The sequence below is a fragment of the Bidens hawaiensis genome, unplaced genomic scaffold, assembly GCF_021521415.1.
Source record: "Bidens hawaiensis isolate Kalapana, Puna unplaced genomic scaffold, B.hawaiensis_p1.1 tig00004838_1, whole genome shotgun sequence".
Lineage (NCBI taxonomy): Eukaryota > Viridiplantae > Streptophyta > Magnoliopsida > Asterales > Asteraceae > Bidens > Bidens hawaiensis.
In genome coordinates this window covers 290,443-314,879 of record NW_027491302.1, presented here as the reverse complement: position 1 = coordinate 314,879, position 24,437 = coordinate 290,443, and the positions used below count along the sequence as shown (strand labels likewise).

The window sequence follows — 24,437 nt, the reverse complement described above, 5'->3', positions numbered from 1 at the left end:
AGTTTTTATGGTATTAATAATATATTATTATTATTATTATTTTACTTTTGTGGTGTTTTTGTATCTTGCTTGAAGCTTATTTTTTTTGGCTCATGAGCAAATTTAGCATGCATGTTAATTGAAGTTTGGCAGTGATAGGACAATTATTTTTCATTTAATTTGCAACTGGGTCAAGGCCGATGGTTCAATAGGCCCCTTCAGTGGTGGTGCAACTACTATAGCAGTCTTCATGTTGTGATTCACGGATGGGATTTTGCTGTGGATTGAATTAAAGCATGGACTGAGATTTCAAGTACAAGGTTGGGTTATTAGATTGAAATTGAATTGGTTAACTATTTTGGGCTTGACTCAAGGTGGGCTTACTCCTGATTGGGCCTATAAGATAAGGCTTAAGTTTGGTATCCTTTATTTGTATTCCGATAGTCTATTTTTTAGAAAGTGTATAGATGCAACTGAAATCATATTTAGATTTGTATGTAGTTTTATAGTTTGCACCAATATAGGTAAGTTTGGTTTTTCAAGGGAATACTCCTACCTTGGGGAAATGTTCCTGATAGAGTAAAAGTTTCTCGTATTATACTTTTAAAGTTAAAATTTATGTTTGTAAACAATCTACTATGTTATTTTTAAAGTATATGTCTTTCAATGTCATGTTTTCGTTTGAACAACACTTGCAGTAATAAATCGTGTTCTCTTCTCAACAAACATATTCAAGAATATGTTGTTGTTTTACATTATATTTGTGTTTAGTTGATGATTATTTTTCTCACCCGTGTAATACACGGGTCAATAACGTAGTTGCTTTAATATAGTAGTTAGATATCGGATAAACAATGAGGTTGTAAAAATATCGAGTTATATAACACATGATTTCATGTAAAATGTTGGTGACAAATGGACAATCCAGATAAGGAGTTATCTTGAGAACATGAATCTTTCTGTTAAGTCTCCAAATTTGGTGGGTCCTTGATTTTACCAACAAACTATATCTTTTTTAATTTTGTCACTTTTCTAACTTGACATTATTTTAAATTAACTTACAAAATTTATATTATTATATTAATATTTTTGAAAATTTAAATCTCGTCAACCTAATTTGCTTGTTTTCTTATTTTTATAAACAAGCTGGAATTATCATAAAGAGCGAGAAAGTTCGGAAGGCATAACACTTCTGAAACGTGGGAAAGAAAGAAAATGACATGGACAAGCAGGAAATTACTAGAAAAGTCTTGAAATCCCAGAAAAGGAGAAGAAAAAGTCGTTCTCATGTCCACTCTTACTTCTGGACTTTCTATTCTTGTTCAATCCATCATAATATCTGATTTGACACCGTCCTACCATTTTCACATTCTCTTGAATCTCCACTCACTTATTAACTATTGACAGGGGGTTTGAGTTCTTTAGAGGAAACTCACCTTCGATATTAAGTTGTGTCACTATTTTGATTTATGCCAATGAAGAAATTGTGCTACATCTTGCGAGGTTGTCAATTTAAATTCCAAGCTCAACCGGGTTTTCGTCCCACCGTGTGTTACGTAAGAGAAAAAATTTGTGGTGGCATAACGAATGTAAAGTGTCAGCATCCGGTATGGTTTCCTGGGAAACGCCCAAGCCAAACTCTGAAGTCAGCATAGGCCTGGTTAAGACAATATAATCTAGCCAGAATTGAACAACATAACTCTCCAAATTTGAAGAGTGCGATGAATTACAAACAAAAAAGTCATCGTTAAAAAAATATATATTAATAGAAAACACGTTAAAAATATCAATCTGGCTTACCTATTTAGTGGATATATCTAAGATATAAAGGTGAATCCTTCTAAATTTTTAGAGGGAACACCACATCTTTAGTAATTATTTTTATTTTTAAGTAACGTATAAATTTATATAATTAAACCTATCTGTTAAGTCGTATGTTATTCATGAAAATTAGGGTATGTTTGACAGTCTTTTAATAATTTTCGTTAAAAGAATATATGTGAGTCATTTAGAGATAGAGCGTTTTTCCTTCACTAAAAAGACACATCTTAATAGTTCTTAAAGCATCCTAATGGGATTTATATAATTACCAAACAGACTCAAAATGGGATTTTCGAAAATGAATAAATTAAGGGTTCTCATAAAATCTAAATAGAAAATGATGTAACTTTTTTATATTGTATTTTTTATACCTTCGTTATTCAGAGAACTTGTTATAATATCTGGACACCAGTTGAAAATTATATGATTCAGATCATCACGAACTATATATATATAGTTGTCCGTTGATGTATTGTTGAGTCAAAACGCATACGAATGGTACACATCTATATGACTTGTATATGTTTAAACGACCGGTATGTTTTTGAAATTATATCTATATATTAAATTGCAACATTTTCATGCTTAGCAAGTTGTACTGTATGCTTAGTCAATGTCTTATTGACTTACAATTTCTAAGAAAGTTATTTGCTTTTTTTAATGTAATTACTATATCTATATATTAAATTGCCACTTTTTCATGCTTAACAATTTGTACCTTATGTTTAGTCAATCTTTTAATGACTTACTATTTCCTGCAAAGTAATTTGTTTTTTTGACATTTAATTATTGTAACTAATTTACTTATAATTATTTTCTTAATAACTATTTACAAAATTTTGAATATACTATGTAGAAGTGTTTTTTTATCTACGTGCTGAGATAAATTATGTAAAAACCGAGTCTGGTTAAAATTATGTGAGTGGAAGCGATGCCGTTTCTCTACGGTGTTCGATGTGTTCGCTATTTTCGTTCTCTGAAGCGTGAATATGGTAGCCATAATTGGTTTTTTATTAGGGTATTATAAATTAAAAAGAGTAAAAGAGGGGAAATATGTAATTAAATGTATAACATTTGGGAAATATGTAATTTAGAGGCTTTATAAACATTTTTAATTATAGACACGTGATTAGTTTTTAACGATTCTGCCGCTACGCGTAAGGTGTAAATACTAGTTATCAATTAATTATCAAAGTTTCTTATTATTTATACTAATACTTTTAAATAAAGCTAAACAAATGAGTGAAAAAGGTTCATGGGTATTATTGCAAGTGAATAATAAACTTCTTTTTTTTGGAGTGTAAGGTAGTGATAATGATAGGAAGACGAGTACAGTGTTGTGGTCTACCTTCTTTAGTGTGTGGTTGGTCAATGCTCATATTGTTTTATCTGTTGTTTACATTTTTACAATTATATTTTATTATATGATAAACAACCAAGGTTAATAACAACCAAACGCACTAAACAAATAAGATAAGTAAACAACCAAGAAGGAAGTAAATAAAAGTTTACACATCAAATAACAAAAGCACATAAATTAAAATACATGGTTGCCAAATCACTCCATTCTCCACACAGAATCCAAAAATGCTCGCAAAAATCAGTAGCGGTACTCTTGACTAAAACTGTATGACGACCTATCCTCCTTTGCTTGTAAGCCTTGATATCATAGAATCTTGTATCGTGTCAAATAATAGACATCGTGTTAATTAATAGGCTGAACAACCATTTAATAAGTTTAAAATTCCATTTAATGTTTACTCATTAACATGAGAAAATATTGTTACAATGTAAGTTGCGTTTGTGGAAGCATAAAACAAAAATATGTGTAGGTCCTAGAGACAGGATCAAACAACGTGTTCTTGGATCAATCTCACACAAAGCTAGCGGAAATCACTTGTGTGTAACGGAGATCTCGGACCTAGTTTGGTGTTTAGTTTATTACCGAAAAGGGAAAGAAAAAGAGAGAGTAGAGAGAGTTGGTGTGAAAGATATGAACAAGATTTGCAAAAATGTTACTTTGCATGTCCATACCTTCACTATTTATAGGTGAAGGTATGCCATGCATATCTTCATTTCATGGGCCCTTAAAAGAGATTTGTTTACAAAACCTAAGGCCCAAGCATCATTACAACATAAACCGAAAGCTAATAAAATACAACGTAAATAAACAAGATAATACAAAAGACTAGGCTTACAAAATAGGGCCTAACAATCTTCCTTTACTCTTTAGTATTGTCTTCTGCTTTCGTCATCAATCGGTCTCGTACGCTAGTCATCCATAGTCTTGCAGTTGATCCCCAACAGGTCGTCGTGCAAACCTGTTAAACTTCTCAACTATTTGATCAGTGTTTTCTTTGCCGTGGTCTTCAAGTGTACGCGTAGGAAACTTATACAACTTCAATATGTCTTCCTTGCAGAGACCCATTAATTCGTGCTCATCGAATACACGAAGTGGATGCATGTTTTGGCACTGAATCACTGCTTCGTATGTATTATTGCCAAACTTCCAGCATAAGAAATCATGAAGCAAATTTGGCTCGAACTGTTCTCCATAATAGATTTCTCTCATTTCCTCATGCATTTAGTATCTCCAGGCTTTTCTTCGTTTGCCGGTGACGGATTAGTCTCAATAGGATTCTTGAAAGTCCTCCCCTTGTTTAGCTGGAAGTTGGGGTAATCATCCTTTGACTCTCTGTGCATATGTTGCTTGAACCATCCTTCAAGCCTTTTCTCTCATGCCACATCACCCACTGCTCTTTGGAAGTAGTTCATGTCGAGCTTAGATAGTGTGTGCATCTCAGTGTGATGCATGTAGGTGATGTCTCCATTACCCTTTCTGATAGCCCAAGAGTGGCTATCTTCATGCCATTTGGCATAGAGGATCAGTGAATCGTTGTGGTAAGAATAATTTCGGAAACAAGCACTCCCACAATCGTTCACGCAGTGCCATTTCTTCTTTCTCGGTTTCGGCACTTGAGAGGTATCGGCAACAGGAAGAGCAACAACAGTTTCAAACTCAGGAGTTGGATCTCTGGCCTCCTGTTCTTGTGTATCAGGGTGTGGAGAGTAGTTGACGTCGCCGTCAATGGCAGATATCGCTGTTGATTCCTTGACCGATTGGGTACCTGCAATTTCATCAACATTAAAAATGGAGTTGAAGTCTTGCTCCAATGCAGCATCCGGATCCATGACTCCTTTGGCTGCCTCACTAGCCGAGGGGTCATCACGTGGTAGATCATCTTGTGGAGCGGGTTGATTGTCCGCTCCATTGCCACCACTAACACCAGCTTCTCCATTTCCCCCTGTCATTATTTCCATCGTCGTCGTCATCATCATCATCATCACCATCACCGTCGTCGTCGTCTGACTCTTCATCAAAGTTGTCTATCACATCATCATCTTCATCCTCCTCCTCATCATCTTCGTCACTGTCTTCATCACCTTCAGCTTCATCCACTCCAACAAGTAGCACCTCCTGCACCACCACTCACAACTGTACCAATCACTGTTTCACCACCACTGGTAACCATAACACCAGCACCACTACCACTACCACTGACACCAACACCAGGACCATCCGTGATAAACTGTCCTTTCCTCCATTCGTCTTCTTCTTCTTCTTCTTCTTCTTCATTATCGGAGTTCACCCAACCTTCAAAGAATGTCCTTAAACGGTTCTTAAGATCATCAATGTCTTGATCCTTCATCTTTATTATTTCTGAGGCTATAAGATATTTGAGGGCTAGGGCTTCATTGATCTTCAGTTAAGCTTCATTTAAAGGATCCTGTTCCTCCAACTTGATCTTCAACTTTTCAATCTCAGATCTCCCTTCTAGGCTCTCAACTTGTAGCAAAAGCCTATCAGTCTCCTTCTTCAAATCATTTCTCAGACTAGTCTCAAGGCGAGAGGACGATGGTAAGTCACTTTCAAGATACGAGACTCTCGACTCTAGCCTATTACCTTCATCATGGCGATAAGCGAGTGAAAAAGATTGATCAGTCAATAAAGTTTGTTGATTGTCAAGTCGCTTCTGAAGAACCCCAATTATCCTTTGTTGACTCGCAATGAGAGCTCTGTTGGCATCTCTTTCATTCTCCAGTCTAGTCACCCTCTCTACTAACACAACTTTCTCCTTCTCCGTCTCCACAATATTCTTCTTTTGGTCTTTCACAAACTCAAGCAATACTTTTTCACAATCAGCTAGCTTCGCGTTAGATTCCTCCAGTGAAATAATCCTATCGAGGATAGGATCAATGTACACTGGAGCTTTCTTGTACTTACCACTAGAAAGGGGTGTAGGGGGGTTAGTATTAGGGATTTTGTAGTTGTGGGAGGAGTGAAGGATTGGGTAGTTGTTTTTAGAGGTAAGGCTATGGTTTGGGTAGGTAGGGAAGTGGTAAGGCTAAGGGCATGGTTTGGGTTTGGGTTAGTGATTGGGTAGATGATGGAATGGTAAGTGGCAAGGTAGAGGGTGAGGATGTGAAAGTTGATGACCAGAAGGTTGTGGTTCTTAGTGGTGAGGTAAAGATGTTAGGTGATTTAAGTGGGGAGGTAAACGGTTGGTCGGGTGAAATGGGTTGGTCTATGGTCGAGGTGGTGAGTGGTGGGGAAAATGATTTATGGAAAGTTGAGGTTTGTACGGGTTGGTCTGGAGAGGTTGTGGGTATGTCTATATTGGGTAGGGACGATCCTAGGATAGGTGCTTGTTGTTGTGAAAGAAAAAGTTCGGGGCTGGTTATTGGTGAGTCATAGAGTATGGTTCTTGTTGAGTGTTTGGTTTTGGGTTGGGCATCCTTGGCTTGTTTTCCTTTTAGGGTAGCCAAAGTGTGGGACAAGGTAGGGGTGAAGCAGTGTGACGGTCAGATTGTGTTGATTGTAGAGGCGGGGAAGTGGTTTGTGTCCTGGCAGTGGAAAATTCGATGATCAAGGAAGAGGACTTCTTGGAGTCCCCGACCTTCCTCAAACGCTTAAGCAACTATCTTCATTTTCTTCCTCCTAAGCTGGTTAGGAAGAACAACCAACAGAAGGATCGCCAGCGGCCTTCCTCTTCTTCTCAGTTTTTCTCTTCTTTCTTGCAAGAATCAACACTGACCTGTCAAAGACAAATTACAAGATGCTAAACTCATTTCCCTACACATGGAATAGCAGTTTCATCACCATCAAACGAACAACAAATTTGAACATCATATATATGAAAGATCTTATCTCTACCACCAAATCATTTGAAATGGATGACAAGCTAAGACTGAACAACCACGTGAGTTCTCTGAATCAAGGTAGGATTGCTACAGGTTCTGGAATCGGTCATGCCTTTCTCAGTCAAGCCCATCCGATAGGTCATTAGGTCAATGGAGTGAAAGTATATTTTACTCAACCTGAACAGAACACTGCATTCAAGTCTACTGCAAGTAAGCCAGCAACATCTAGTTTAAATTTATTCCAAGAAGTAGTAGACAAAGCCGTTGAGCAGGCTCGCAAGGCTCATGGGATTGGAAAGTCTGCTAGCAGTTCATCTCACTCCACTCCTCAACTTAATGACTCTCATTTTGCACTATTCCATGTGTTCATGGCAAGTCACTTGGAGTTGTTGTAAGGAAAACTCCTACCTCCCACATTCTAACAAGGAGGCATTCTCGAAATTAACAAGAAAGATCTTAAGAAGATGGACATCAAGTACTATATGGCCATGGCTGTTCATCGTGCATCAAACTTCATGAGAAAATATGGGAAAAAAAATTTCAAATACTCTTATGGAAAAGGGATTGGGTTTGATAAAGAGAAACTTCGATGCTACAACTGCAATGATACTAGGCACTTTGCAAGGGAGTGCACAAAACCAACCAAACCTGCAAATGACATTAAGATCACTGAAGTCTCTAATAGTTGACGTAGGCTGCGACGTCTACTTAAAAACAATTAATTAAAGACTTAAATATCTATAACTAGTACGGGTAAGTAAGGTCGTCTCCTCATGGACTCAAGGAAAATGCAAGTTTATTTAATTTATAACTAATTATTTAATCTAAGCGGGCAGGCGATGTCAAGCGGTTTTTATAAAAAGATTTAATTAAAACTAATGATTACTTAAAACGATTTGTAAATAATATTAATGAAAAGTATTCATTCTAGGTTCGGGTTATGTGTTACCTAATTGCACCTTAATAACGGGAGTATGTAACATGTAGTAGGGGGCTATTACTAGTTAGTTACCTAATTGCACCTTAATCGTGATTAACGTATGTAACACATAACCCGAACCTAGAATGAATACTTTTCATTAATATTATTTACAAATCGTTTTAAGTAATCATTAGTTTTAATTAAATCTTTTATAAAAACCGCTTGACATCGTTTGCCCGCTTAGATTAAATAATTAGTTATAAATTAAATAAACTTGCATTTTCCTTGAGTCTGTGATTAACGTATGTAACACATATGTATTCATTCTAGGTTCGGCTTGATAACGGGAGTATGTCATGTAGTAGGGGGCTATTACTAGTTGGTTACCTAATTGCACCTTAATCGTATCTAATGGCCATTCTGGTAGACTTTAATACTTAAGTTTAGGTTTTGGTTTCGATAAAATATCCAAGATTGTCATAGCTATTACATATGGGCTTAAAAATTGTACATATGTGCAAAATTTTGATCGTCTAATTTTAAGGTTTAAGTCAAGTTGGGGTGGTCTGGTTCGGTAAAACTATAATGAAGCAAGGTAAGGCGGCTTCAGGGCTTTGAGGTGTGGTTCCATTTTAATCATATGAACTAATAAAACCGTCACACCTTATTTTTCCCAATAAGTATTGAGGCATGGGTTTAAGTGGACAACAATATCGACAATCGCGGTTTTTGTGTTCTTTGTGCTTAATTAAGATAATCTAAAACGTATTTTGAAAATAGTCTTTGATTCTGATTCCATTGCAAAGTCTTTTTCGGGACGAAAAAGGTTAAGTGTGGGGATGTGATGGTTGGGGTTATGTGTTCTATACGTTAATCACAGATTCTTTAGTCTTTGGTTTTATAATAATTGCTAGTCCTATGGTTTGATTTTTGACGACAGGCGATACCCTAACCGAATTGTTGACACAAATGAACCCGGACACCACAATTACCAATTCTATGTCTAGGATAACTAACTCAATGATAAGGTTTGATGATTATTCAAGGACACAAGAGCCTAACCCTAAATGGTGATGAACAACCAAATAGACGTTACACGAATCAATAATCACAAACACAACCTTTAATCAACCAAATAACTAATTAAGCAAGACAAATCATATAAATTCAATCAAGCTATAACCATTAAGCATTAGAATATGATCAAAACAGTACGTCACACAAAACCTTAGCTTAGAACGAACACACACGATTAGCCGGACATCGACATAATCGTTAAAGTACTTATCTTGATGAACATAAGATCTTAGGACAAACCGGAAGCTTTGGAATGATGGAAAATCGCCCTAGAACTCCTCTTTTACCTCTGGAAGTCGTTATATCCGAAATAGGGTCGAAAAATCATTTATATAGTGAAAACCCTAACTTTTGCCGACATTGAGCATCTTCGCGTATCGCGAAGTTGCATGTCCTGCATCTTCGCGATATGCGAAGATGCAACTGACTTCAAATTCAGATTCATCTCGTCAAGAGACATGAAATTCATATATTATGGATTCCGTAACTCATTTTCTAGGCCGAGATATGCCCGTTTTACTAAAAGACACTTTCCTGGTAACCCATCTTGTTCATTTTTCACTTCGGCTTCAAGTTTCTCATCCAATCCTCTCCCGAATCCTTCTTAACCCTCAATACTTGTTTCCCCATGCTTCCATCATCTCGAGGCTTGCTTAATCTTCATCTGGATGGCTCTGAATTAGCTCGTTTAATCGTCGTTTCCGGGGACTCAACGCGCTTAATGCTAGTTTAAGTTTAGTTTAAATTAGCGTAATTTAGTTTAATTTCTTTTCTTCGTTGATTTTACGTGGGGTGTGCTTGCTTGTGGTGTGCAGTTAATCTTTTAGGTTGATGCATACGAGGTTTGCTTGAGACAAGGGGGTGTTGCAGTTTGATCCTGAGATTGAGAAAGCCGCGAGAAGAAACCGAGCAAAACAAAGAAGGGGTGAAACTTCAAGACCAAAAGAAGAAGATATGAATCATCAAGAAGATAACCCCTACCCGATTCCACATGTGTTTCAACCCAATGACCTTAACCCGCCGCACAATCGAGAACAACCCATTCCACAGAATATCCCACAAAACATTCCACAAAACCCGCCAATCCATGACCTACCACCATTCAACCCACCCATTCACCAAAACCAAAACCTGAGAGATCAAAGAAGATATCAAATGAGAGATGATCGTTCAATCAGGTCTGAACCACCGCACAATAGAGTCGAGTTCGAGTATGATCGGCGAAGGGGATTTGACGATTTTGATGAGTTCGAGGATGAAGAGGAGATGGAAGACATGCAAGGGGATCGGTATTATAGAAGACAACAACAACAACCTCCCAGAAACCGAACACCCGAGCCCGCTCAACCACCAAGAAACCGTCGAGAGAGAAGAAGACAAGATCCCCTCGAGCCACAGTTTCCCGAGTATGGATTTGATGATGGGGTCCTGAGGGCATTTGTTCCACCACCCATTCGAGGGGTTCAAAGCCACCTCATTCCACAAGTGGCCACGGACCCGCTTCCCATTGTAATCCCGGTCCGAGAAGGAAGAACGTTTTCAGTTAGGCAAAGTAACCTGACCGGGATGCCTACTTTTCATGGGAAAGCATCAGAAGAACCGTACTTGCACTTGAGCGAGTTTAATGCGATTTGTGCCACCATCTCGAGGCAAGGATTTACTGCTGATGAAGTCAAGCTAGTCGTGTTCCATTTCAGCCTTAAAGATCTAGTAAAGTAGTGGTTCTTATCCTTACCGTCAGCAAGTATCTATATGTGGCAAGACCTGGCTCAACAATTCTTAGACGAGTATTACACACCGCAAAGAACTTCCGAGGCCCGAACCTCCATCAGAAATTTTCAGCAAGGATCGGGTGAGACTTTGCATGAAGCATTTACGAGGTTCAAGAAGTTGTTGAGAACTAGTCCGCATCACGGGATTGCGCTGTGGGAGTTGATTAAGGAGTTTCTTGACAGGTTGTCAAGTGACGATGTGCGTGATCTTCAGTCGACCACAAATGGGTACTTTTTGACTAATGATGAGAATGAAGATTGGCAACACTTAGAGAGGCATGCAATGAATTCAAAAAGGCAAGCTCAGTCGAAACACATGGTAAAAAGGGCGGTTGTGAAGGCCGTGGATAGTGGTGAGTCGGATGATCGTATGGCCAGGTTGGAGAGAAAGTTGGATCAATTGATGGGCGTGGGAGTTAAAGAAAAAGGCAAATCAGGAAAGACGTATCCAGTTTGTGAAGCCTGGGGTGGAATAGGCCATGTGGTGGCTACTTATGGGGTCGTGTTGGAAGATGAAGAAGAAGAGGAAGAAGAGGAGGTGAACTTTGTTCAAGGTGAGAAGAGGTATAATAATAAAAATAATAATATGAATTCAAACACCTATCACCCGGGCCTCCGAAACCACCCCAATTTCAGCTACGGAAACCCGAACATGCAACAAAACCCGAATTTTCAAGGTAATTCCCAAAAAGCAGGTTATCAGTCAAATCAGCGTCAATATGGGAACGAGAGGGGTAGCGGTCAAAGCGGGTTCAATCAAAAGGAGCCGGGGGGTTATAACAAGAGCTATCAGAAGATTTATCAGCAAGGTCAACAAAGTCAAGAGGCAGCACAAGGTCAATGAAGTTCTTCTGGTAACAAGGAGGAATTGATTAAGGACGTGATAGACTTCCTGAAGCAAATGAAAACGGATCAAGAGGCTCAGAATAAAAGTGTGAATCAAAGATTAGAGCTCCAAGAAAAGGCCAATGCTGCGAGAGACAAACAGGTGAGCCAGCTTGCAGAAGAAGTGGCTAGTTTGAAGAGGAATCCATCCAAGCTACCAAGTGATACTATGAAGAACCCGAGCCATCAGAGTAGCAGTTCATCAAATGGTAAAAACGTACATATGAGTGCAATCACCATTGAAGATCATGGGGTGAACGATTACAGTTGAAGAATTTGAAACAGGGGCACCACCTATCCCCATTCAGATTGGCGAGTTCAAGACCACCAAGGCATTAGTTGATTATGGGGCGAGTGTAAGTGTTCTACCGAGTAGTGTGTATGACCGGTTTGACCTCGGGCCTTTACAAAAAGTTGACACCACATTGGTGTTAGCTGATTTCACTCGAAGACGGCCCCGAAGGAAGTTGGTTGGAGTTGCAGTAAAGGTTGGTGATTTTTAATATCCTAAAGATTTTCTTGTTTTGGATTATGAACCGGTAGAGAATGAAGAAGAGCCGAGAGTGATATTAGGGAGACCATTTTTGGCAACATCAAATGCTCAAATCAATTGCGGAGATGGAATAGTGTGCATGACCTTTGGTAATCGTAAGTTAGTTTTGCATATTTTTTTCAAATTCATTTGATTATTCTTGTGAAAATAAATCTTCTAGGTCAGGTGCTACTAACACGTGTCTTCCTTATCTAAGTGAGGATGACAACAAAGAAGAAAGTTTTGTGTTTGATAGGTCAAAGCGGGAAAGAGAAAAAGAGGAGCTAAATGCGGTAGAGATACGTGTTGCAGAGGTGGCAAAGTCAGGTGATGATTTCAAACATGCAAGAAAAAAGGTGGTCATGATGAGACAGGTAAGACAAGTAAGGAAAAATCGCCAAAGAAGGAGAAGGTGAGGAAGCCACAAGGGTTTGAAAATGAACAAAAAAGGTTGGCATGTTTCGGGCCAAGATGGAGTGTCATGGACAGTGCACCACTTTGTTGGAGGAGTAAGAAGAACGAAGTGGAGGAAGGTAAGCACTCCATTAGACCACCATAATCGCCAAATCAGGTAATGGTCCGGCTGAAGACCTTAAAAAAAACTTAGCGCTAACCGGGAGGCAACCCGGCCTTTTATTCAGGCACATGTATATTTTGTAGTTGAACTTTGTGGGTGTAGTTCACTATAAACCCTCACGAGACCATACTCGTCCAACCGGGCTATCGGGGGGTTTAAAGGGCTTGTTGCATACGCTAAATGCAACCGTGATTCCTACGAAAGTGAGTTAGGTCTTTTAACATTTTTACTCATTTAACAAATTTGGTTTTGAAATTAATTAATCTCGATTGGTAATTTAAAATTAATGCTTTTGCAAACGGTTTAAAAGACCTATATTTTTAACACTTGTGAGAAGCTTGCTTCTACACGTGTGAGAGTTTGCAGATTTTATTTTGAGAGTTGAGGAGTAAGTTCACTGAGAGATCACCGAGGGCACGAGAGTTGCACATGAGAGTTTTCTTTTCTATCAGGTGATTTCGTTTTCATAACCTTCTTTGTTTTATTAGTTTTTGTGTTAAAAGTGTAATTGTATTTTTATATACTTAGTAATAACCATCACATTAAGCCCGGTTTTAAAATTGTCAAAGTGAATTTTAACCCCGTCCATATTTTATGTCTTAAATTTTAAACATTGAGGACAATGTTTGCCTAAAGTGTGGGGATGGGGGAGAAATTGAAAAATTAAAAGTTTTAATGTTCCTTGAATTAAGATTTTTTGCAAAATAATGGAAACTGATATAAAAATCGGGGGTTATTTTTCAAAATTATTATATAATACGAGATAAATAAAACGAGAACACACTTAATTTGGGATGTGTCGGTAGGCTCAGCCATGAGAATGAAAGGATAATTTGGTTTTTGACTTAATTGAACCTTAAATGCTTGATTTTTAGTGGGAAACGCCTTCAGGGTTTTGTTTGTTTAGCTAAGCCTGTGTAAGGACTGGAATGAAAGATTAGGCCATACTCAAGCCTTTCTATAAGATTTGATCCCCAAAAATATATTTTAATATGAATAGTCTATAGTACAATGGTTGGATAGGCTTAACATTAGAGTACGCTAAATGGCTTGTGATATAAACATAAATGAAAAAACTGCTAGTTAAGTGGCTAACACTTCATAAGCGTATGGTATTATGGCCTTAAATCCTGTATTGATGGGATGCCCCGGGGAACGGAGACCATGGGTCGGTATGCGGTTTATCATCTAGTATGCGTAAATCCTAAGTGGATTTATTAATATTAAAAAAGCTTAAAAAGAGCAAACTGCAGTTTATCTGCCAATTCATAAGTCAATAAACATGATCACAAAAAGTTCTCTAAAAGTATAAATTCACTACTGACTTGATCATCCACGCTGTTAGTCATATGGGGTCCCCGTGCTCGCTTCTCATTACCATTAAGAAACAGACCGCACGGGACACGTCATATGTAATCCCTACAGATGAATTCGTGCATACTCACATATGGTGATTGACTTCGGGGTATTGCTTGATAACGGGAGTATGTCATGTAGTAGGGGGCTATTACTAGTTGGTTACCTAATTGCACCTTAATCGTATCTAATGGCCATTCTGGTAGACTTTAATACTTTAGGTTTTGGTTTCGATAAAATATCCAAGATTGTCATAGCTATTACATATGGGCTTAAAAATTGTACATATGTGCAAAATTTTGATCGTCTAATTTTAAGGTTTAAGTCAAGTTGGGGTGGTCTGGTTCGGTAAAACTGTAATGAAGCAAGGTAAGGCGGCTTCAGGGCTTTGAGGTGTGGTTCCATTTTAATCATATGAACTAATAAAACCGTCACACCTTATTTTTCCCAATAAGTATTGAGGCATGGGTTTAAGTGGACAACAATATCGACAATCGCGGTTTTTGTGTTCTTTGTGCTTAATTAAGATAATCTAAAACGTATTTTGAAAATAGTCTTTGATTCTGATTCCATTGCAAAGTCTTTTTCGGGACGAAAAAGGTTAAGTGTGGGGATGTGATGGTTGGGGTTATGTGTTCTATACGTTAATCACAGATTCTTTAGTCTTTGGTTTTATAATAATTGCTAGTCCTATGGTTTGATTTATGACGACAGGCGATACCCTAACCGAATTGTTGACACAAATGAACCCGGACACCACAATTACCAATTCTATGTCTAGGATAACTAACTCAATGATAAGGTTTGATGATTATAGTTTAAGGACACAAGAGCCTAACTGTAAATGTTGATGAACAACCAAACAAACGTTACACAAATCAATAATCACAAACACAACCTTTAATCAACCAAATAACTAATTAAGCAAGACAAATCATATAAATTCAATCAAGCTAAAACCATTAAGCATTAAAATATGATCAAACAGTACTTCACACAAAACCTTAGCCTAGAACGAACACACACGATTAGCCGGACATCGACATAATCGTTAAAGTACTTATCTTGATGAACATAAGATCTTAGGACAAACCGGAAGCTTTGGAATGATGGAAAATCACCCTAGAACTCCTCTTTTACCTCTGGAAGTCTTTATATCCGAAATAGGGTCGAAAAATCATTTATATAGTGATAACCCTAACTTTTGCCGACATTGAGCATCTTTGCGTATCGCGAAGTTGCATGTCCTGCATCTTTGCAATATGCAAAGATGCAACTGACTTCAAATTCAGATTCATCTCGTCAAGAGACATGAAATTCATATATTATGGATCCCGTAACTCATTTTCTAGGCCGAGATATGCCCGTTTTACTAAAAGACACTTTCCTGATAACCCATCTTGTTCATTTTTAACTTTGGCTTCAAGTTTCTCATCCAATCCTCTCCCGAATCCTTCTTAACCCTCAATACATGTTTCCCCATGCTTCCATCATCTCGAGGCTTGCTTAATCTTCATCTGGATGGCTCTGAATTAGCTCGTTTAAGCTCCTTAACTTCCAATGTCCTGAAAACACATAACAACGCTTGAAGTACCAATGTTCTTTCGATTATTTAACTAAAATTAACTAATTAATATATAAAATAAACTAACTTTTACCCAACCATCAATAGTGAAGGTGGAAAGAAGAATGACAAGAGACCAATAGGTCAAAATTCAGATCAAGGGGGTCTAAGGATTGGTCAAGTAAATTCAAGCAGGGGAAACTCAAACTCAAGCTCTAGGGCCGTTGTCACTTAGTCTGCTGAATCAACTGAACCTGATTGGGAGGATCATCAATTTACAGAACTGGTGAACCCACTGAATTTTTCCGGGATGGTATTTGTGAATGGAAATCAAACTACTTCAAGTTCTACACCAGGAGGAAACCACGCCATTCCTGAAATTCCCGGGGTACATAAACACCTTTGCACTCAAGCTTGTATAAATAAGGTAGAATACTATAGGGCTCATAATGCTGTAGTGATTAAATAGAAGTTAAGCATTAAACATCTGAACATCGAATATAAGAAATCAGATATGATATACACCACTAGAATCAAAACTCATCATGACGAAATGGCAAACTTGCATATCAAATTGTTTCAATCTAACAAAACAGTTGAGTTTCATGAAAAGTGAATAGTCGAGTTAAATGCTAAAATTGAGAAACTAGAACTAGACCTTTCACAAAGGAAAATAATTGTGGAAAAATTTGAAATGGCGTCTGATAAGTTGAATGACATCATTGGAGCACAAAGAGGTGAGAAAAAAAAAGACAGGTTTTTTGGATACGAATATGCTGCAATTCCACCACCTTTTAATGATAATTACACATCCCTACCTCACTTTAGTTTCAATACCCCTCCCTACGATGAAATGGTCTATGGAATTTTTCATGTGCCAAAACCAAAGATATTTGTTCCTCTTGGTTCTAAAATAGTTGATCCAATGCCTATGCTCGATGATTCTAATGGTGATTCGTCTTGTTTAGCGAGTGATGTAGAAGAAAGTGGGTGTTTGGAAAATAACATGAGTTTTGGAAAGAAAAGCGTTGTAAATTCACTTTTTGATTCTAATGTGTATCTAAAACAATCATCTGTAAACTCCGTTTGTAATAATATACATGTGAATCCATGAAAGATACATCGACATCATCTTCGAGTGATAATGTAATTTGTGAGAATATTGATGTTAACACTGTTCAAAATGTTTTGAATGAACATGATGGTTTTGTTTTAGATACTGATTGCGTAACTTTTTATGATGAAACCTTTGTTGAAAATGATGTTAATATGAATAGAGTTAATGAGATGAACATAACTAGTTGTTTGTCAGCAAGTCGTAAAGTTGAGGATAACTTAAACAAAAAGATATGTTTTTGAAAATGAAAAGGAAAGTACTTCAAGTAAATATATTCCACCAAAGAAAATCTCGTTTTCTCAAACAACTAATTATTTGAAGAGTCCTCAATCATACAACCATTCTGATAACAACTACTATGGTCCTCATCAAAAAAATTATGTTGATTCATTTTACACAAATGCTTTTGATGATAGAGGCTACAGATCAGATCATTTTTATAATCATGTTCCCTTCCAAGCATCACCTTTCCCACTACATCAACCATATTACAATTCAGATGAGTTATATAGTGTTCATAGAAGAAAATGTTGTTTTGTTTGTGGTAACCCTTCTTACCTTGCAAGATATTGCAAGAACTGGCATAGACAATAGAAAGAAATGAACAGTCAGTTTAATCGGTCCCGTCCCAAAGCTGCTACCAGTACAAGAACAAGGACTAATCAATCTAAAAGTTCTGCCAGTGAAATGGATGTGAGATCCAACAATTGTCAGAAAACAAGAAAACCTTTTTGGATAACCAAAAAGGAAATATCAAAAAGGGGTTCAGGGGCTGAAAAACCCAAGAACCGACCAAAAACAAGTAAAAAGGAGAATCCAAAGGTTAAAAGATCTGAGGATTTTGTTTTGAAAACAAGAAGTGAGAAAATTTCAACTTAAAAGAACCCGAATGGTTAATGAGAAAACTATAATTGTGGTGTGGAAAATTTTAACGGCGGTTTTTAAGGAGTTTGAGGGGCAATTTAGTTTCCTTAAGATCGAGTCTAAGTTTAGTTTATGTTTGTATTAATGTTTAAGATGAAGTTTGTTTAATATTTTAATTAATTGCTTCCTTGTTTGAGTAGAATTAAGATTTGGGTGTTAATATAAAAACCCATCAAGAGTTTCATTTTAATCTGTATTATGTTCTCGTTTATTATTAATAAAAGTCACATAACGTTTATGTAGGGCCAGCCATAGAGGTGTGTTTGTCGCTCCCTCGGCTGGGGCACCTTTTTTTTATGGGCACAAATATATATATATATATATATATATATATATATATATATATATATATATATATATAGGAGATTTCAAATTAGAACCCCTTTGAGTTTTAAGAACTCAAAAGAACTCGGTGTAACGATTTTTTTTCGAATTTTTTTTACACATGCGTAATATATGTAAGTTAAATACACTTAAAAAAATTACAGAATTTTTTACACACCGAGCCGACATTTTACACATGTGTAACGGACGTAAAAGTTAGTGTAACCACTTACATCTTTATTCACTCTCCTACTTTGACTTTTTTGTCAGATTTAATCTCAACCACATACTCCAATCCAACTAATTAAATGTGTGGCCTAGAATGGAGTTCTTAAGTTCTTACAACTCAACATGGTTCTTAAAATATCCCTCCCCTATATATATAATTTTTAAAAATTATATAATATAGGTATATTGGCTTTTATTAATCCGAACTATTGCCTTTTGGTCGTTGCCAGTCCCAACTAATGAATTGGATACTGACGGTCCCAACTTTTAACTTATTTGTTCCTAATGGTCCACGACTAACAAAATCCTAACGCCGTTAGTTCCAGGTTGTCGGAAAAAAATTTTTGGCCGGAAAAGTCAAATTTGTTGTCGGAAAACACCACCTGAACATCACAACCACAACCAATTGACTCATCGTCAACCAACTACCACCACTTGAACACCATCAACCGATTTCGAAGATGGTTCTAGGGTTCCCGACGGCCTCAATAATTGGGGCTTTTACTAGAAAAAGATTCCTAAAGGTCCGATACAAAGTTATCAAAATGTTTGGGACGAAAATGTTGAGTTTTCGGGAAAAATATTGAGCTTTCCGACAAAAACTTTTTTCCGGCGACCTGAAACTAACGACGTTAAGATTCTGTTAGTCGCGGACCGTTAGAAACAAATACGTTAAAAGTTGGGACCGTCAGCTATCAATTCGTTAGTTGGCATTAATAAAAATCAATTGTATAATATAATGATATTGATCATTTAAATATTATCGGGCCCAAAATGTTTTTTGATTCATAGTTCATTTAATAAATTTCAGACTGTTGGGCCCAAACAACTAAATCAAAATTAATAAGTAAAAAACACAGTAAACCCTTAAAAAAAGAGAAACTTTATATGAAGTTGAGCTCATTAGACACATTGCGTACCATGGAATTTAGAAGCCCTATTAAAATTTTGAAGCATTTGAACGAGACTTAAGAAAATTTCCTGAATGTAAGGATTGCGTATCGAATATTGTTAACTATTCCAGTCACAATGACATATACAGAAAGATTTTTTCAAAGTTGAAGTTATTAAAATCTTACTTACGATCCATAACATCCCATGAAACACTTAATAGATTGGCGATGATAGCTACCGAGAGCGAAATCTTAGATAATATAAACAGCAAAGAGGTGGTGATCAAACAATTTGCTACCAATAATGCTAGAAAAGCTTCACGAATCATCTTTATCCGTTATTATTGTATTTGGTTTTATGACTATATTTTTGATACTTTTATTGTTATAACTTTAATGTCGTTCAAAAACATTAGCTTATATTTAATATATTTCGTTATTCGTTAGGGTTTACGGGCCTTTTTATTATGGCTTAACCGGGGTATATAAATTTTCGAAGATAACCCTACGTTTATGAAATATCGTGTTTGATAAGTTCAAGAGCTCGAGTGTATGATAAAATAAACTGAATCTTGGGCCTCGAGCTCAAATAAGGTCCACCAACTTTTAAGGTAAAGTAATTTCCTTTATTTTAGGTTTCGAACTTTCGATTAAGTAGAGCCTAGAATTTAGTATGTTTGGGAAAACTTTTTTTTTTTTCACTAAAACTCGTTCACTCTATTATGTACTGTGATTGTGTGTTTACAAGAAATCGTATAAAAAAAGGTGTCATTATTATATTTTAAGGTGTAAGTTTCTAAGTAAAAATAAACTTATGTTTCCATTTTCCATTTTTAATGACAAAAATCTTTTTATTAGAATATGCTCCAATAAAAGAAAAAGGTTCAACCGATTGACCTTGACAAAAGGTTCATTTTTTTTAAACCTGGAGAGTTTAACATTTAACGCGCAACAACTACTAAAAACTAACTATATTACCTCCAATCCTCCATCCTTTTATTATTCCACCATAGATTTTGAGACTTTATTACGGTAGCTCTTTACATATTGAGGCAAATTGAAAATAAATAATCTCACATTTTGTGTATTGATTGATAATAATCTTCCATTTAAAATCCCTACCAACAGTCTAACCTTTCAACTATTTTTGTGTCAATGTAACTCCGTTAAAAAAACACTTAACACAGTTAAGTTTTTTTTTCGAGTTTCAAACCGATATTATAGGGGTTTAGATTGGAAGAAGGATCGAGTCGACTGATGTGAAAATTATCTTAAAACGGTGATATAAACAACGAAACAGTGTTTCAATTCAGGTGTTTGAATTTCCAATTAACAAAAATCAAATCACTTGAATCCCAATTTCGAGATAAGATTTACATCAATTGACTCGTATCCTTCTTCCAAACAAAATCCCTTAAACATCGGCTTGAAAAGAGGAAAAAAAACTTAACAACGTTAAGTATTTTTTAACGGAGGTCTATTGAGAAGAAAATAGTTGAAATGTTGGACCGCTGTTAGTGATTTTTAAAGTTGAGATTATTATTGGCCAAGAGTATGTTTGGGATTGAGTTTGAAAAATTCTTATTGGCTTTTTCAAAAAGCCATTTTGAAAAACCAGGATTCAGGGCTTTTGAAAAACTGCTTTTTACCCATTTCAAAAGGCTAAAATAAAAAGAATTTTTATGATTGTTAAACACATTTTAACTTATTAGCCTGTTGCAAACATCAATAAGCCAATAAGCGTATTTCAAACTCAATCCCAAACATGCTCCAATACGAAAAAGATGAGATTATTTATTTTCAATTTACCACATATGAAAAACTACGATTTATCCTCTATCAAATTATTGTGGGTGTATAAAAAACCGATAAAATAAGTGTTTGCATACAAAGATAAAAATGATGGATGAGATGTGAAAGGCTTTTTAAAATAAATGATAAATTTTGAAAAAATTATTTTTAATGAAATATTGAAATTATAGGATACAAAATAATGGAGGAGATGCAATTAGACTCTTTAAAATTTTGAAGTTGTGGTATTAGTTCAAAATAGGTTTGACAATAAAAGAGACAAAGTATTAACTTATTTTAATTTTTTTTTTTTTGAGAAATATGTCGAGTGGAAACTAATGACGCACACATCAGCAGACACAGAAGTGATTTGCTCCCAATCTAATAATTTGATGGGGAACATGACTTGTTGAGGAGTTAAAAGATTGAGAGACAGACATGAATCTAATAATTGACTTTCAGGGAATTAATTTGGTCCCGTCAACATTAAAATATCCAGTAACGTTTTCTGAATTTTATGGAGAGACAAATCAACTGCCCAATGAAAAGAAAGATCAAAACGCCTTATTACTGTTACTGTTGTATGGTTGCCATGAGTGAACGTGTGGCTACCTCTCAAGTGTTGATAACTGTTTTCCAGAACACCGTTAAAAGAAAACGAAATCTAAATGTGTTACAGAAAGAAGATTTGATTGTTAGTTACTTGATTCTTGCGTGATGGGATTGCTGATAAGGGATGGAGTGCTAACTGCTACGCGGAGTACTATTCATATGCCAGTTATCAATATTTCTCTTTGGTCAGTGCGAATTAGAAAACCAAGTTTCAAATTACAATAGCATTTAGGGATGTACGTGCATAGATTAGGTTTTGACCCAATATCATAACCATAAACGAGATGTCGGTTAAATGATAACCGTAATCTATCCGTTATGTCAGATTCGGTTAATCTGTTTTAAAGGTTATAACGGGTCGGTTAACTGTGAATCTTAACATAACTAAAAATAGCCCAAAACAAATATTGGCCGATATTTGATACTGAAATTTAGATGAAATCGATCAGCAAACCACAATGTTTTAAGTTTGAAAACAAACAAACCACAAGGTACATTTTATTTTAGAATAAGAATTATGTTAAACATGTATGAATAATAGATTTGCATATAAAATCAAATTGTTGACCGTTTCGATCAAATTAAATAAGAACATGACCAAATGGTTTGAAATTTTGTTAAAAAGTGAATTACTATTTACCTTTTTTATTTTGTGAACTCGCTTTAGTACCCGTGTAATACAAAAAAGCATTTAAGTAAAACATTTGGCGATTTTCGAAAATTCATTAACCGACCCACTGGTTATGTCGGTTATCAGTTAAAATCGGTTCGGTTATGGTTCGGTTTAAGGGTTATGCGGTTAAGTTGCCCACCCCTATACCCCTAGATATAATTATATATGATTATTGTATTTCATTTCCATAATGACCTAGTATGCCATTGTGGTCCTTTTAGGGTAAAGTACTAAAAACGTTTTTAGCTTTTTGGGAAATAAAAACAAGCACTTAAATTGTTCCCTAAAAGGGGAGATGCAAAGCGATTAGAAGGTGAGGAAATCTTCATATTCAAAGTAGCCTCCATAGACTTGAATCAACCAACCTATGGCAGAACTTCTCGATTAATTATTAATATTTCCAGTATTTGTTTCTAAAATATTCGTTGTTTTCCTCAAACCATGTTCAACGGCTTCCTTCTTCCATCAATGTGTTTCCTCCTTCCACCTCTTTCTTTGACCTTGAAAAAGACGGTGTTCACTTCAACCATCACCACTATCACCACCACCTCCACCACCATAACAACCAGTTTGTCAATGGAGATTGTTTTTATCGTGCATACAACACTCTTGCTCCTCCTCCTCAGCATCAGCAACCTTGTAAAGGATCAGGGTTTCATTATTCTGATGACAACAGTAGTCTTTTAGAGTCAGTAATTTATCCCTCTAAGAAAAAAGTCCCAAACATGAAGAAAGATGGGCACAGCAAGATCCACACAGCTCAAGGCCCTAGAGATAGGAGGGTCAGAATGTCCATTGATGTTGCAAGAAAGTTCTTTTTTCTTCAAGATTTGCTAGGGTTTGACAAAGCAAGCAAAACCCTTGATTGGCTCTTCACCAAGTCGAAAACTGCAATTAAGGAGTTGGTTGAAGAAATGAAACACTGTTCATCTCCTGGTACTACTGATAAATGTGAAGTTGTTTTTCAAGAAACTCTCAAGACAAGATCAGACGAAGAAGATAAGGGGCAAAAGAAGAAACCAACACCCAATTATGTTGACGAAAAAAAGAAGCGAAAATATAGATCTGTAGTTGACGTGAATCAGTCAAGGGCTGAAGCGAGAACAAGAGCTAGGGAAAGGACAAAAGAAAAAATTGCAAACTAAAAATCTTGATAACAAGTCAAAGAATGTTATTCGTGATTGTTACCGTCCTCTAAGTCCATCAAATGTAACACCACAATTAAGCTTTTGGAGTCAGATTGAATCAAAAAAGGACTATAATGAAAGGACTAGTGAGTCAATTATGGAAACAAAAGTCCCTATGTCATCTTCTGTGTTTTATGGCTATCAGCACAATGTTCTTGTGCCAAATGATCTAAGCTCCCAAATCAAGTACACAAGTTTCCTAAATTTTCATTAGTTCACGAGCAGCCGTGTTTAGATTCAAAGGATCAGGTATATTAAACATTTATTCACCTACTAAAACCCATATCTATATTTTACCGAATTGGGTTAAGCTTGATCTCAGTAATTGTATATTTGTTTGGATAACAGAATGTAGGTTGAGTGGGAGGATTGTGATCTCCACCGAGAATATCTGATGGATCACCTAGAGTTTAAAGATGTAAGCCCATAATTGTGACTGAATATTAACGAACTTGATTAATTGAGGTTTTTAATTTATTGTATGTAAGGATTTAACAATCGTTATTTAGCACCGTTTTCTAGATGATCTATACCTTTAATAACTTATAAAGTATTGGTCCATAACCATCAAGGTTATATTATGCATTTGAGGTGTTTATAACATCATGATGCAAATTTACTTGACTTCTTTTCCCTCTCCCTTTGTTTCTTATTAATTTCAAATTCCTGAATAACTTTTGAATCATGCAATTAATCTATTGTCAGATTAAAGTATTATGAGTCATACGGAATCAATAATCGGATAAGACAAATAAACCTATGCAAACAATGATGATGTTTTTTATATGAAACAGAAGTTATAATTTGTATTTAAATCAAACCAAATGAATACATTATAGGCGGATTGAACTATTACAACGCTTTGGGTGAAACATTGCAGCACATCATGAAATAGTGTTAGTCCCATTTTGTATATTTAGTCTTTTGTATTGTTTAAGTTATATGTTTGGGCCTACGGGTCATTTTGTATATTGTTGGGCCATGGTCCATTGTAAAGAAGC

General features: G+C 36.1%; 1 pseudogene; it reads left to right on the top strand.

The window, feature by feature from the left end:
• The first annotated feature begins 11,674 nt into the window (after positions 1-11,674).
• LOC143628154 (uncharacterized) lies at positions 11,675-23,650 on the top strand (annotated as a pseudogene).
• The last annotated feature ends 787 nt before the right edge of the window (positions 23,651-24,437 follow it).